The 11,392-nt window shown below is 49.8% G+C and overlaps 1 long non-coding RNA gene across 1 annotated transcript; it reads right to left on the bottom strand.

The window, feature by feature from the left end:
• Positions 1-8,503: 8,503 nt before the first annotated feature.
• LOC123392806 lies at positions 8,504-10,184 on the bottom strand. Its single transcript, XR_006607507.1, has 2 exons — positions 9,646-10,184; positions 8,504-9,302 (listed from the first exon to the last, which is right to left on the bottom strand). It is a non-coding gene; the product is annotated as an uncharacterized LOC123392806 (long non-coding RNA).
• Between the last annotated feature and the right edge of the window lie 1,208 nt (positions 10,185-11,392).

The raw sequence follows: 11,392 nt of genomic DNA, 5'->3' as shown, positions 1-11,392 counted from the left end.
TCCACCTCTCCAGCCAGCTGTCACCTCCGCGCCCGACACCGCCCACTTCCTCCGCTCCCGCCCTAGCCACAATATTTTATTAATTATTCTGATTGCAACTAAAGCGGTTTTTCACCCGAGATCCTTGAGGCACTTGAGCCTTTGAAGCCCCGTGATGCCAGAATTGTGTCCATTTCGGTAGATAGGAAACTGAGGCCCAGAGATTCCGTGCAAGGCTGAGGTCACCCAAGGCTTCAAGGCAGAACCGAGAGTATCTCAGGCTGGAAGCGCTGAAAAGAACCACACGCCTTGGCCCCCAGAGAGGAAAGGAGCTCGACTGCTCCTTGTTTCTGGACTGCAAATTGTTTCTGGATGGGAAACCTGCTTCCCCAGGACAGATCTAGGGGGCTCTGCCCTAGGAGGCCACATGTCTGCCTGAACCTCTGCTACCAGAAATGAAGAGCCTAAGCTCCAAGTCCAAGAGACCTGAGCTCAAATTCAGACTCACAGCGTACCAGCTGTGTCACCTGGGACCTGGTGTTTACCCTTTCTGGTCTTCAGTATTCTCATCTGAGAAATGGGGATAATCATAAGGAGCATCTCGGAGGACTGACGTCAGAAGCAGTGAGATCACGCATACAAGTCTACTGATGCAATGGTGGCTTACTGGGAGGCACTGTTTTCATAGATCTCCCAACTCTGATTTCACGGCTGCCACTCTAGCTGGACTCCCATCTACCTGCTGAGTTTCCGGAACACCAGCATCCGGTTCCTCAATTTTATAGCTGGGGCAACAGATCTAGCAGGGGGGAGGAATGGGCTCCAGGTCACCCAGAGTCTCCTGGCCCACGAATTTTCTCCCTTGGTCTCCCCAGCATACTGAACTGTCCTGTGGTCTCCACTTCTGAGTCCTTGTGCCAGTTCCCAGGGTGGGAGGGTGAGAACCACAGGTGCAAGGTGGGAACCATGCCAGGTGGGAAAGGTGAGATGTGCCGGAAAGGCCCTCCTATGTCCCCACCCGAGGTGTTCCCATGCTCCACTGGGACAAAAGCCAGCTGCCCCAGGGAGACAGAGCAAGCCAGGGCAGACCTGGGGAGGGAGTGGGGCAGAGAGAGGGCCTAGGGGTGCTGGGACAGGCTTAAGCTTCCCCCCCACACACACACACACCCCATCCCCACCCACAGATTCAGGGCCCCCTGGTGAGGAGCCGTAAGTCATGGATGATCAGCAAAAGGGATGGGGTCCGGGTAGAGATTCAGTGGTCCAGGTACCAAAGAAAAGGGGGCTTTCTGGTGCTAAAGGAGAGAAGAGCTTGAATGAGACTCATTTCTGCTACTGGGTCCTCCCTCCCTTAAGGCTCTGGGCCCAGCAATTTCCCTGCCTGGCCCTTCTGCTGACTCCTTATTCCCAAGCCAACCTCTAGACTCAAAGGGGAAAGCGCTTGGGTGGCTCTGTTCTTGGGAGAAAGAGGCTGGGAGTCTGGAGACCCGAATTCAAGGCTCCGTTCTTCCAGGGACCAACCTGAGACAAGTCTCTGCCCCTCTCTGGGTGGCCGTTTCCCTGTCTGAACAACACACAGGTCAAATCAGATGGCCTCTGAGAACAGGTCTGGCGTGGAGTGACTGGGTCCTCACTGTGGTCAGACTCTGTGTCTGGGGCTGGAGATATCGAGATGGATGCAATGAAGGGGAGCACAGGGGTGAGACGGTGGGCAGTCCCCCAGGGACAGGGTCCCGCTGACACATGGGAGAGGGGGAAGTGAGAGCTATGGTGGCTGAAGAGGAGTCAGGGCTTGATGACTGATTGGCACCTGAAGGAAAGAGAGGTGCTGGGGTGGGGGGGGCACCTAGCTTTCTGACTTGGTGCTGGCAGTCACCCCCAGGGAAGAATCAGGGAGGGGGGCAGGCTGGGGGTGATGGTGTTCAAATTTGGACTTGTTCTGTTCAGTCCAGCTGGGCAATGAGCTCCAGCACACAACTGGATACAGAAGAGAGAGGTCCAGGCTGCCCCAAGCCCGGGAAAGCCAACACACAGTGTCCCCTCTCTTTGCCCCTCTAGTCCAAAGCCTGTGGCCTCAACATCAGGGAGTTTTCCTAATACTCAGGATGGTGCTCTTGCCCTGCTTGGGCAAGGCCCAACTCCAGTGTCCCCCTGGCACGCCGCCTCCTCTTTCTGTCCTTCCGGGAAACTCCTGTGCCTTCTCTGCCCACAGCAAGCTTTGCACGCAGCATGCTGGACCGTTTGAACCGCAGAAGGCCTGGTCACTGTCATGTCTCCGGGACCATGCACAGGCTCTGGCCTACTGAAGGTGCCCGCAAATGTTGTTTGATTGAATAAAATATGAGTGACTGACTGAATGAAAAAATAAAGACCTTCTATAAGTGGGAGAGGGTCCAAGGCCAGGTGCCCGCCAACCCATCCATTGGTGGTGACCACCACCAGAAGAGGAAGGGCCCTACCTCAAGTTTCCCTGTCTTCCCCAGCTGGGCCCATTTGGCCAGCACGCCCAACACTCACAGGGCCAGCTCCACCCACGAGCCCCTCCCAGCTGCAGCAGCACCCTCTTTCCTGTCCCCCACTGGCAATGTGGGTCGGGGTTTCTCCCTCTCTGCCTACCCCTACCTCTGGCTCCTGGCAACCCTCCCATAGGCCCTAGATAGGACTTAGATTTCAACGTCCCTGGAGAAGTCTCTCCCCTGCAGGATCCCACCCACTATTTGGAAATCCAGAGCTGACTCTTACCTGAATCACACAGGGACCCAGCCCCGCCCCGCCCTACCTCTGGAGGCAGCTTTCCAGACCCGCAGGAAAAGTTCTAGAATCAAGCCAACAGCTTTCCAAATCCCACCTCCCCCACCCCCATCGAAACTCCTGACCAGCTCTAAGCTCTCAACCTGGGGCAGCTGATGACCCCTCTTGGGTCTCAGTGTCCCCATCTATAAAATGGGGTTAATAATTCTCTTCTTGCAAGAGTTCTTACGAGAAGGAAATAAGGCAGTCTGTGCGAGTGTGCCCAACCTCCTGTAGGAGCTCAATGGAAGTGATTTACCTGCTCCCCGTCTCTTTCCCCACGGGAGCTGGAGGGTTTCATTCAAACTCCTTCTCTTCCTTTGTACCTAATTTACCAGTGCCAGGCCAGGGCTGGGCACTGGCAGTAGTAATAAAAACAGCTGGTATTTCTCGAGTACCTACGGCGCGGCAGGCGGCGAGCTGTGTACCTTGGCTGCACTGTCACATGTCATTTCCTCGACAGCCTTATAGAGGATTATCACCTCCCTTTTACAGACAAGAAACGGAGGCCCAGAAAGCCAAAATGACTTGCCCGAGGTTGCCTAACTAGTAAAGGTTAGGTGTCAAGGGTCCTGTCCCTGTGTTCCAGGAGAGCAGGTACACCGAAGCCGCCCAGAGTTAGCCGGTGTGTGCAGTTAGGGAAGGGGAAGCAGAAATGCACTGCCGGTGGGGGGCTGTTTACCTCCCTCTCACCGAAGCCTTCACAACAGCTCCAAGAGAAAGGGATCATTATCTTCATTGCAAAAGAGGAAATTGAGGCTCAGGGACTTCCCTAGAGCTTATGGTGAGGGGGAGAAGGATAATGAGGAGGGGGAGGAAGGAATTGTCACTGTGTAGCAGACATTATGCTGGGGGGTTTGGGCACACGGTCTCCTTTCAAACTTGTAATAGTTCCGTGAGATAACTGTTCTCCTTGTCCCCACTTTTGTAAACGGGGACAGATAATTTGCAAAAGGCCGCAGGCTAGGAAGTGGTCGAGTTGGGCTTGGACCTCTGGTCTGCTTGATGTTGACATCCGCAAGCTTCACTCCCCGCAACACTCCATCCTGGGTTCTCTGGGATCCTAAACCCTGAATCTCTAAAACAAACACCCAAATCCTGGCGGAGGCAGGCCAAGAAGACAGATAAACAAGCAGGAGGTGGGTGAGTGGAGAGTCCCCGAGCTCATCTGGGGAGTTTCCACTGCAAGGTCCCCTGTCCTACTGGCCTCAGCAGTAAGCAGCTGACGCCATCTGATTTCCGATCGGCACAGGATGGTTGAGCGGTCACACCACTGGCATCCAACCCAGCCCACCCCCTCCAACCACGTAATCTGCAGAGCATCAGACACCAGCTCCTGAGTTGGAGGCCCAGCTGCCTGGGACTAAGGAGGAGCCGGAGGAACCAAGGTGGGAAAAGAATCACTGTCTTGCTAAGAGTTGGCAGTGCCTCTGGAAGTTGCTGGAGCTGTGAAATGTCAGGCTCCCCGTCCTTCTCCTCCTCCACCACAGCCGAAGGAAGAGGAGCCATTTGCATAGACCTCCTTGGGTGTGTGAAATACTGTCCTAACTCTGCCCAGAAAATTCAGTAGCTCCCGTGGCCCCCAGACCTTAGCCCAGCCTTCAAATCTCATCGTTCCCTGAGCAGCAGGTGCCATAGGGAGACACCTGATAGGGAGATCCAGAAGATTTGGTTTCTAGTAACACAACCCCCTGAACTCACTGTGTGACCTTTGGCAAGTCACTCACCCTCTTGGGCCTCAGTTTCCTTCCTAGTTAAATAAGTCTGTTGAATTAGATGTGCTGGGGATTGGGGGCAAAACTTTTGGAGTCAGACAGAAATAGATTTGGAGCCCAGCTTCGTTATTCTTGCTGTGTGATGGGGAGCCCGGCCTGGGTCATCTCTGAGACTCTTTCCTCAATTGAAAATAAGAACTAAAATAGCATCAATTTCCTGGGGCCACTGTGAGGATAAGACCACTTGGCAAAATTCCAGGCACTCAGGACCAGGCACTTGGTCAATGATCACTCTTGGTGGATCATGATAAATCCAGTTTTATCAGCCTGGTCCCAGATGCAAAAAACAAACAAACAAACAAACAAAAAACCCGAAACCAAAAACAAAACAAAAAGCCCTATTCTGGATTGTTCTGGACACAAAAAAGGACATAATGGGGAATGGTGGCAGTCAAGTGCTCTCCTCGTGCACCAGCAATGCATGTGGCCACATATGACAACATCCCAAACATGGAAGCTGGAGAGGAGAAGGAGAAGGTTCTTCTGATCATTCGGCTCTGCTCTCCATCAACCCTCAGAATGGGTTGTGTCCTCAGGCCAGGTTCCAGGCAGGAATGCAGTAGAAAGGAGAGACGCACTCCCCCAACACTCCCCCAGAACCTTCCACACCTCTCACCAGAACTCTATCACATGACCTCACTTGGCTGCAAAGGAGAATGGGAAATGGAGTTCTTGGATTAGGCAGGAACGACAGGATGTTGGAAATGAAGATTGGTCCAGTGAACCTCCAGCACCTGCCAGATGCGGAAGGGTCTCTTTCCGGTGTGGGCTGTGGTTTCTGATGTATGGCTTCTTCGGGAGAACCCCGGAAGAAGTATATGCTGCTGAATCCAAAGATGAACAGACTCTTTTGTCCCCAGGATAGGGTCTGAGAATTACAGGTCTGCAGCAGGTCAGAGCCAGGAGCTGCCCCCTAAGACAAGGTTCAACGCAACCACCTCCTTCCAGTGACAGACTCAGAGACTCAGAACAAAGCAGGGACTTGCCCAAACAGGCTAGGTATCTGTCCTCTTATAAAACGACCAGCCTTGGAACGAGTCACACACAACAGTTGCGCCCAGTTGCAAGGACATCTCATCCTTTGAAAACTGGTACTCAGTAGACTGCAGATTTTAGTGGGCGAGAATATGCACTTCCAAACAAGCCTTCAGTTCTCAGGCAAGAGCCTTAAAAGTGCATTTTCTTGAGCCTTTCAGCTAGAACTGGACTGACTCATCGCTGGCATGGAATGTGTGCTCCTGCTTTTGCACCTCGTTAATAACTCACCGTCACTGAGCTGTACATGGTTTAGGAAAATATTTTCACTTGCATCATCATCTCTTTTGATTCACACAGCAGTCTTTTGATGTTGGTGTTTTTAGCCCTGAATAAGTCAGGGTTATTTCCATTACAAATGACAGAAATCCGATTGCAACTAATTTTGGCAAAAGAAGGGGGAGAGTTGGCTCCCAAGCTAAAAATCTGGGGACAGGTATGGCTACATCCAGATGTCGGGTTCTTTCTGCCTTTCTCGGTTCTGTCTGTCTCTCTCTCTCTCTCTCTGTCTGTCTCCCTGTTTCTCATCATGTTTTCCCCTCTTGTGGGCTTCAGCCTCAGGCAGGTGCTCCCCAAGCCCTCGGGCTGCTCCAGACTTACACAATCCTAGTTCTCCAATCTCACATGAGAAGACAATGAACTTTTGGGACTTCATTAAGATCAAAAGCTTCTGAACAGCAAAGGAAACAGTCAACAAAATGAAGAGGCAACCCATGGAATGGGAGAAGATATTCGAAAATGACACTACAGACGAAGGGCTAATATCCAAGATCTATAAAGAACTCCTCAAACTCAACACACACAAAACAGATAATCACGTCAAAAAATGGGCAGAAGACGTGAACAGAGACTTCTCCAAAGAAGATACATAAATGGCTATCAGGCACATGAAAAAATGTTCATCATCACTAGCCATCAGGGAGATTCAAATCAAAACCACATTGAGATACCACCTTACACCAGGCAGAATGGCCAACATCAACAAGATAGGAAACAACAAGTGTTGGAGAGGATGTGGAGAAAGGGGAATCCTTTTACACTGTTGGTGGGAATGCAAGTTGGTACAACCACTTTGGAAAACAGTGTGGAGATTCCTTTAGAAATTAAAAATCGAGCTTCCCTATGACCCTGCAATTGCACTATTGGGTATTTGCCCCAAAGATACAGATGTAGTGAAAAGAAGGGCCATCTGTACCTACCCCAATGTTCATAACAGCAATGGCCACAGTCACCAAACTGTGGAAAGAATCGAGATGTCCTTCAATGGATGGATGGATAAAGAAGATATGGTCCATACATACAACAGAGTATTATGCCTCCATCAGAAAGGATGAATACCCAACTTTTGTAGCAACATGGACAGGACTGGAAGAGATTATGCTAAGTCAAATAAATCAAGCAGAGAGATTCAATTATCATATGGTTTCACTTACTTGTGGAGCATAAGGAATAATACGGAGGACATTGGGAGATGGAGAAGAGAAGGGAGCTGGGGGAAATTGGAGGGGGAGACAAACCATGAGAGACTGTGGACTCTGAGAAACAAACTGAGGGTTTTGAAGGGGAAGGGGGTGTAGGGTTAGGTGAGCCTGGTGGTGGGTATTATGGAGGGCATATACTGCATGGAGCACTGGATGTGATACATAAACAATGAATTCTGTAACACTGGAAAGGAAAAAAAAAAAAAGACACTGCCTCCTTCTCAGACACTTCTGATTGTTCTGGCTCAGCTCAGGTGCCCATCCCTAAGCCACATGGTGTGACCAGGAAGATGGAATATCCTGATTCAGACTGGCCAGTCCTAGACCATGTACCCACGTGAACTGAGAATGGGAGAGAGGTGGTTCCCAAAAGAAAACCAGGGGCTGCTATCAAAAGAAGAGGGAAGGAAGGCAGGGTAGGCAGAAATAATAGCTCTCTGCTTCTCCATTTGACAGCCAAGGAAGCCAAGGCTCAGAGAGGTGAGTGGCTTCTGCCTGAAGCCTCGGGACGGTAGGAAGTGATGGTAGGAAGTCAGACTTCCTTACCTTTGGCTTGAGTCTGGATGAAGAAAAGAGGAAAGAGCTACGTAGGGGAGGGAACTCCTGCCTGTTGGAGCCCAGCAGATAGCAACGCCTCCCCACGAGGGAGGAAGAAGGGTTCTGAGGAATGCTGGTATCGAAAGCTGTTTCTCCTCTATCCTTCCTGGTACTTGCTTGAGCAGGAAAGAATGTTCACTTAACAGTTTCAAGGCATGCCAGACACCGCTGGGCACTTGACATCATTTCTCTGACCATATTTTTTGGAAGTAGAACCCGAGGCTCAGAGAGGTAAAGCAACTTAAACAAGTCACACCGTGTTGCAATGGCAGAGCTGGGAGTCAGTCCAGGCCTGGAATGACTCCAAAGCTTGGGCTCTTTTCCTTAATGCTTTCTCAAGGTGGGGGGACTGTTAATTTTTCTGTGTAGGACTGCCCCTCACAGGGCAAGACGTTTAGCTGGCTAACATTAAGCTCGGTAAGGGCAACAACCTAAAATTACCCCTTGCATTTCCAACGCTCTCCCCTCCCGGAGGCTACCTCTGGCTCTGGAGAGGAATCACCAAACCATGAGGACCAAGTCTGGTTCCTTTTTGTGGACCCCGGGGGCCGACACAGAGGAAATATTTAATGTTTGATGAATGGATGAAACACTCTGTAGTCAAACCGGACTACGTATGAATTCCAGCTCTTACCACTTACTAGCTATATGGCACTGAGCAAGTTATTTAACCCCTAGGTGCCTCAGTTTCCCCCTCTGCAAAATGGGGACAATATTAGTACCCTCCTCACAGCATTGTTGTGAAGATTAAATGAGTCAATGCTTATAAAATGCTTGGCACATTGCCTGATGCTTAATAAGAACTGTATTGGTTTTTTTTTTAAACCAATGAGCCAAAAATAATAATAAATGAATGACTATATTTAATATATACACACGCACACAATCAGGAGTTTACAGTTTACAAACACTGTGAGTTTTCTCCTCAGACTGCCTCCATTACCCTGCAAGGGAATGTTACCCACACTTTACAGGAAACCCAGGCTCAGAGAGATGAGGTGACCTGGCTATCGTCTTCTGGTTGTCCAACTGCAGCTCCAGAATTTCAGACTCTGGCTTCTTTGGATCTTGGGTCCCTGCAAATGTCCATTCGTAAGCCAAGAATGAAGGAACCAATGAGGGAGCTGCAGGGACCCCAACTTCTCAGAACACCTTGAAAAAGAAGGGTTGTCCTGACCCCACAGCCACCAAAGACCACTCTCCCCTCCAGCCAACCCAAGGCTCTCTCACCGCGCTGCCCAGTGCTGTGTGTGTGTGTGTGTGAGAGAGAGAGAGAGAGAGACCCACAGGTTTGGGAGGAAAGAGGCTCAGCCATGCGGCCAGAACCACAGGACCACGTGAAAGAACTGGGTGGTGAGTGAGAACTGGTCAGCTGCCTACCCACAGCGGGAGAGAAACAGCAGCTCTGCAGGCGCCCAGAGTCCCCAGGCCCGCTCCCCTCCCCCACCCCCTCTCAGAACAGCAACGGGCTCTCTCTCCTCCGGGCATCTCGCAGCCAGAGCACAGAGGGGCCCTCGCTGCTCTGTGATTTTTCAGATCCACACCACCCATCCTACAAATAATCACGAGATGGCATCTGGGCCAACTTCCAGGCCGGCTGCTAGAGACTTCGGCTCTCACAGAGCTCTCAGCCAGGGAGGTGAGCCTCGGAAGAAGAGAAGAGAAAGGTTGAGGAAGGAGTCTCCTTGCAAGGCCACCCCCCACCCAGATCCTTCAGAGGATCCCAATTCCTAAATTCTGAAGGTCCACAGACCAGCACCTGATCCTGCTTCCTAGCAGAGGCTACAGATGCCATGACCAGCCTTTGACAAACATGGCGTCCCTGGGAGCCCATTCCTTCGGCGTCTCCCCTCCTCACCCTCCCATGACACCCCCATCCCACTCTAGCTCCTCAGGCTTTCTTGCCTCTTTTGCTGCACATCCATGCATTTTAGATGGTCTCTTGCTCCCTTGGCATAAAGGAAAAAATGCAGACTTTAGAGACATACCCACTAGGTCTCCATCACATTAGCTGTGTGACCCTGGCCATGTTGCTTAATTCTGTGGGTCACAATTTCTCCACTACAAAAAAGAGGGATCATGTGATGATTTAAAAGTCTGATGGATATGAAAATACTCAGCATATGGCGGGTGTTCAATAAATGCTATATTTCCTTTTCTTGAGGGCTGCCACCGAAGAGTGGGGTTAAGAGACTAACAGGATAAACCTTCTGGCCTCTGCTTTCCCCCTTCATTCTCCTTTTTAAAAATCTTGCCAGGGGTTCACACAAAGAGAACCACTTCTCTTTCTATGGGGCATACACGCGCATGTACACACACACACACGCACACACACACACACACAGGAATATTATTCAGCCATAAAAAAGAAAGAATTCCTACCATTTGCAACAACAAACTTGATGACTTATGCTACCTGAGGTAAGTCAGACAGAGAAAGACAAATACTGTCTAATCTCACTTACATGTAGAATCGAAAAAAGCCAAACTCACTGGGGCACCTGGGTGGCTGAGGTCATACTCTCAGGGTCATGAGATCAATCCCTGTGTCAGGGTCTGTGCTGAGCAGGGAGCCTGTTTCTACCCCTTTCCCCTCTAAAAAAAAAAAAAAACCCAAACCAAAAAAACCAAACTCACAGGGACAGAAAGCAGACTGGTAGTTGCCAGAGGCTGGCAAGTGGGGAAAACAGGTGACAAAGTGTACGAACTTCCAGTTAAAGATAAGTTAGTTCTGAGGATCTGATGTACACTGTGGTAACAACGGTTAGTAACGCTGTGTTGTACACTTGAAAGTTGTTAAGAGAGTAGATCTTACATGTTCTCAACACACAGAGATAGGAAGTAGGTGAGGTAATGGATGTGTTAACTAACATTCTTGTGGTAAACATTTCACAATGCACAATCTATCAAATCATCATGTTGTACACCTTAAACTTACCAATGTTGTATGTCAAATACATTTCAATCAAGCTGGAAAAAAATTCCATGGGATATTGATTCTCAACAGGAGATGCCCTCACTAGGGAGGCATTTAAGAATCACCTCTAGGTGTTTTTTCAAATCACATACACACACACGCACACACACAAATGCACACACGCATAAGTACACATTCAATGAGATTTTGGTATTCCGTTCTTCTGATGGCAAGATGTAAATCGAAGCCTTAGTGAACCTCCACACCAGAGGAAGTGCAGAGAGGAAAGAGTTTGGGAAACACTGAAATAGATCATTTATATGCCAAACCATCTCAGGCTCACAGATCTGCTTAGATCTCAGCCTGGCATATCTCCCCTCACCAAGTCTCTCCTTGGTATCTCACTTCATTTCCTTCCCTGGCAATATAATTTAGATTATGCTGGATCTGGGTTCCTCTTCACTCCTGTTTGCTTGGAGTCTTTTAACTTTCTTATCCACACCAATCCAACCTAACTGAACTCAACTCAACCCACCACAACTCTCCTAAATTCAACTCAAGTCAACCTAACTCAACTTACTTCCACTTACCCCACCAAATCCAGTTCAATAAAACTCAACTCCACTCAACACAACCCAACTCAGCTTAAGTCTAAGTTCGATTCACGGCAAACTAGCTCAGCTCTGCTCCACTCAACCAAACCCACACCCAACTTCCATTCAATCCAATCAAACTGCATTTTATTCACCCCACCCACTCCTACATGATATAACACAACTCTACTCCATCCGAACCAAACCAACCACACTCAACCCAAC

This window comes from Mustela putorius, unplaced genomic scaffold (assembly GCF_011764305.1).
Source record: "Mustela putorius furo isolate JIRA1106 unplaced genomic scaffold, ASM1176430v1.1 tig00000596_pilon_pilon_pilon, whole genome shotgun sequence".
Classification (NCBI taxonomy): domain Eukaryota; kingdom Metazoa; phylum Chordata; class Mammalia; order Carnivora; family Mustelidae; genus Mustela; species Mustela putorius.
The sequence above is the reverse complement of the archived record's forward strand: the minus strand, read 5'-3'. Positions and strand labels throughout refer to the sequence as shown.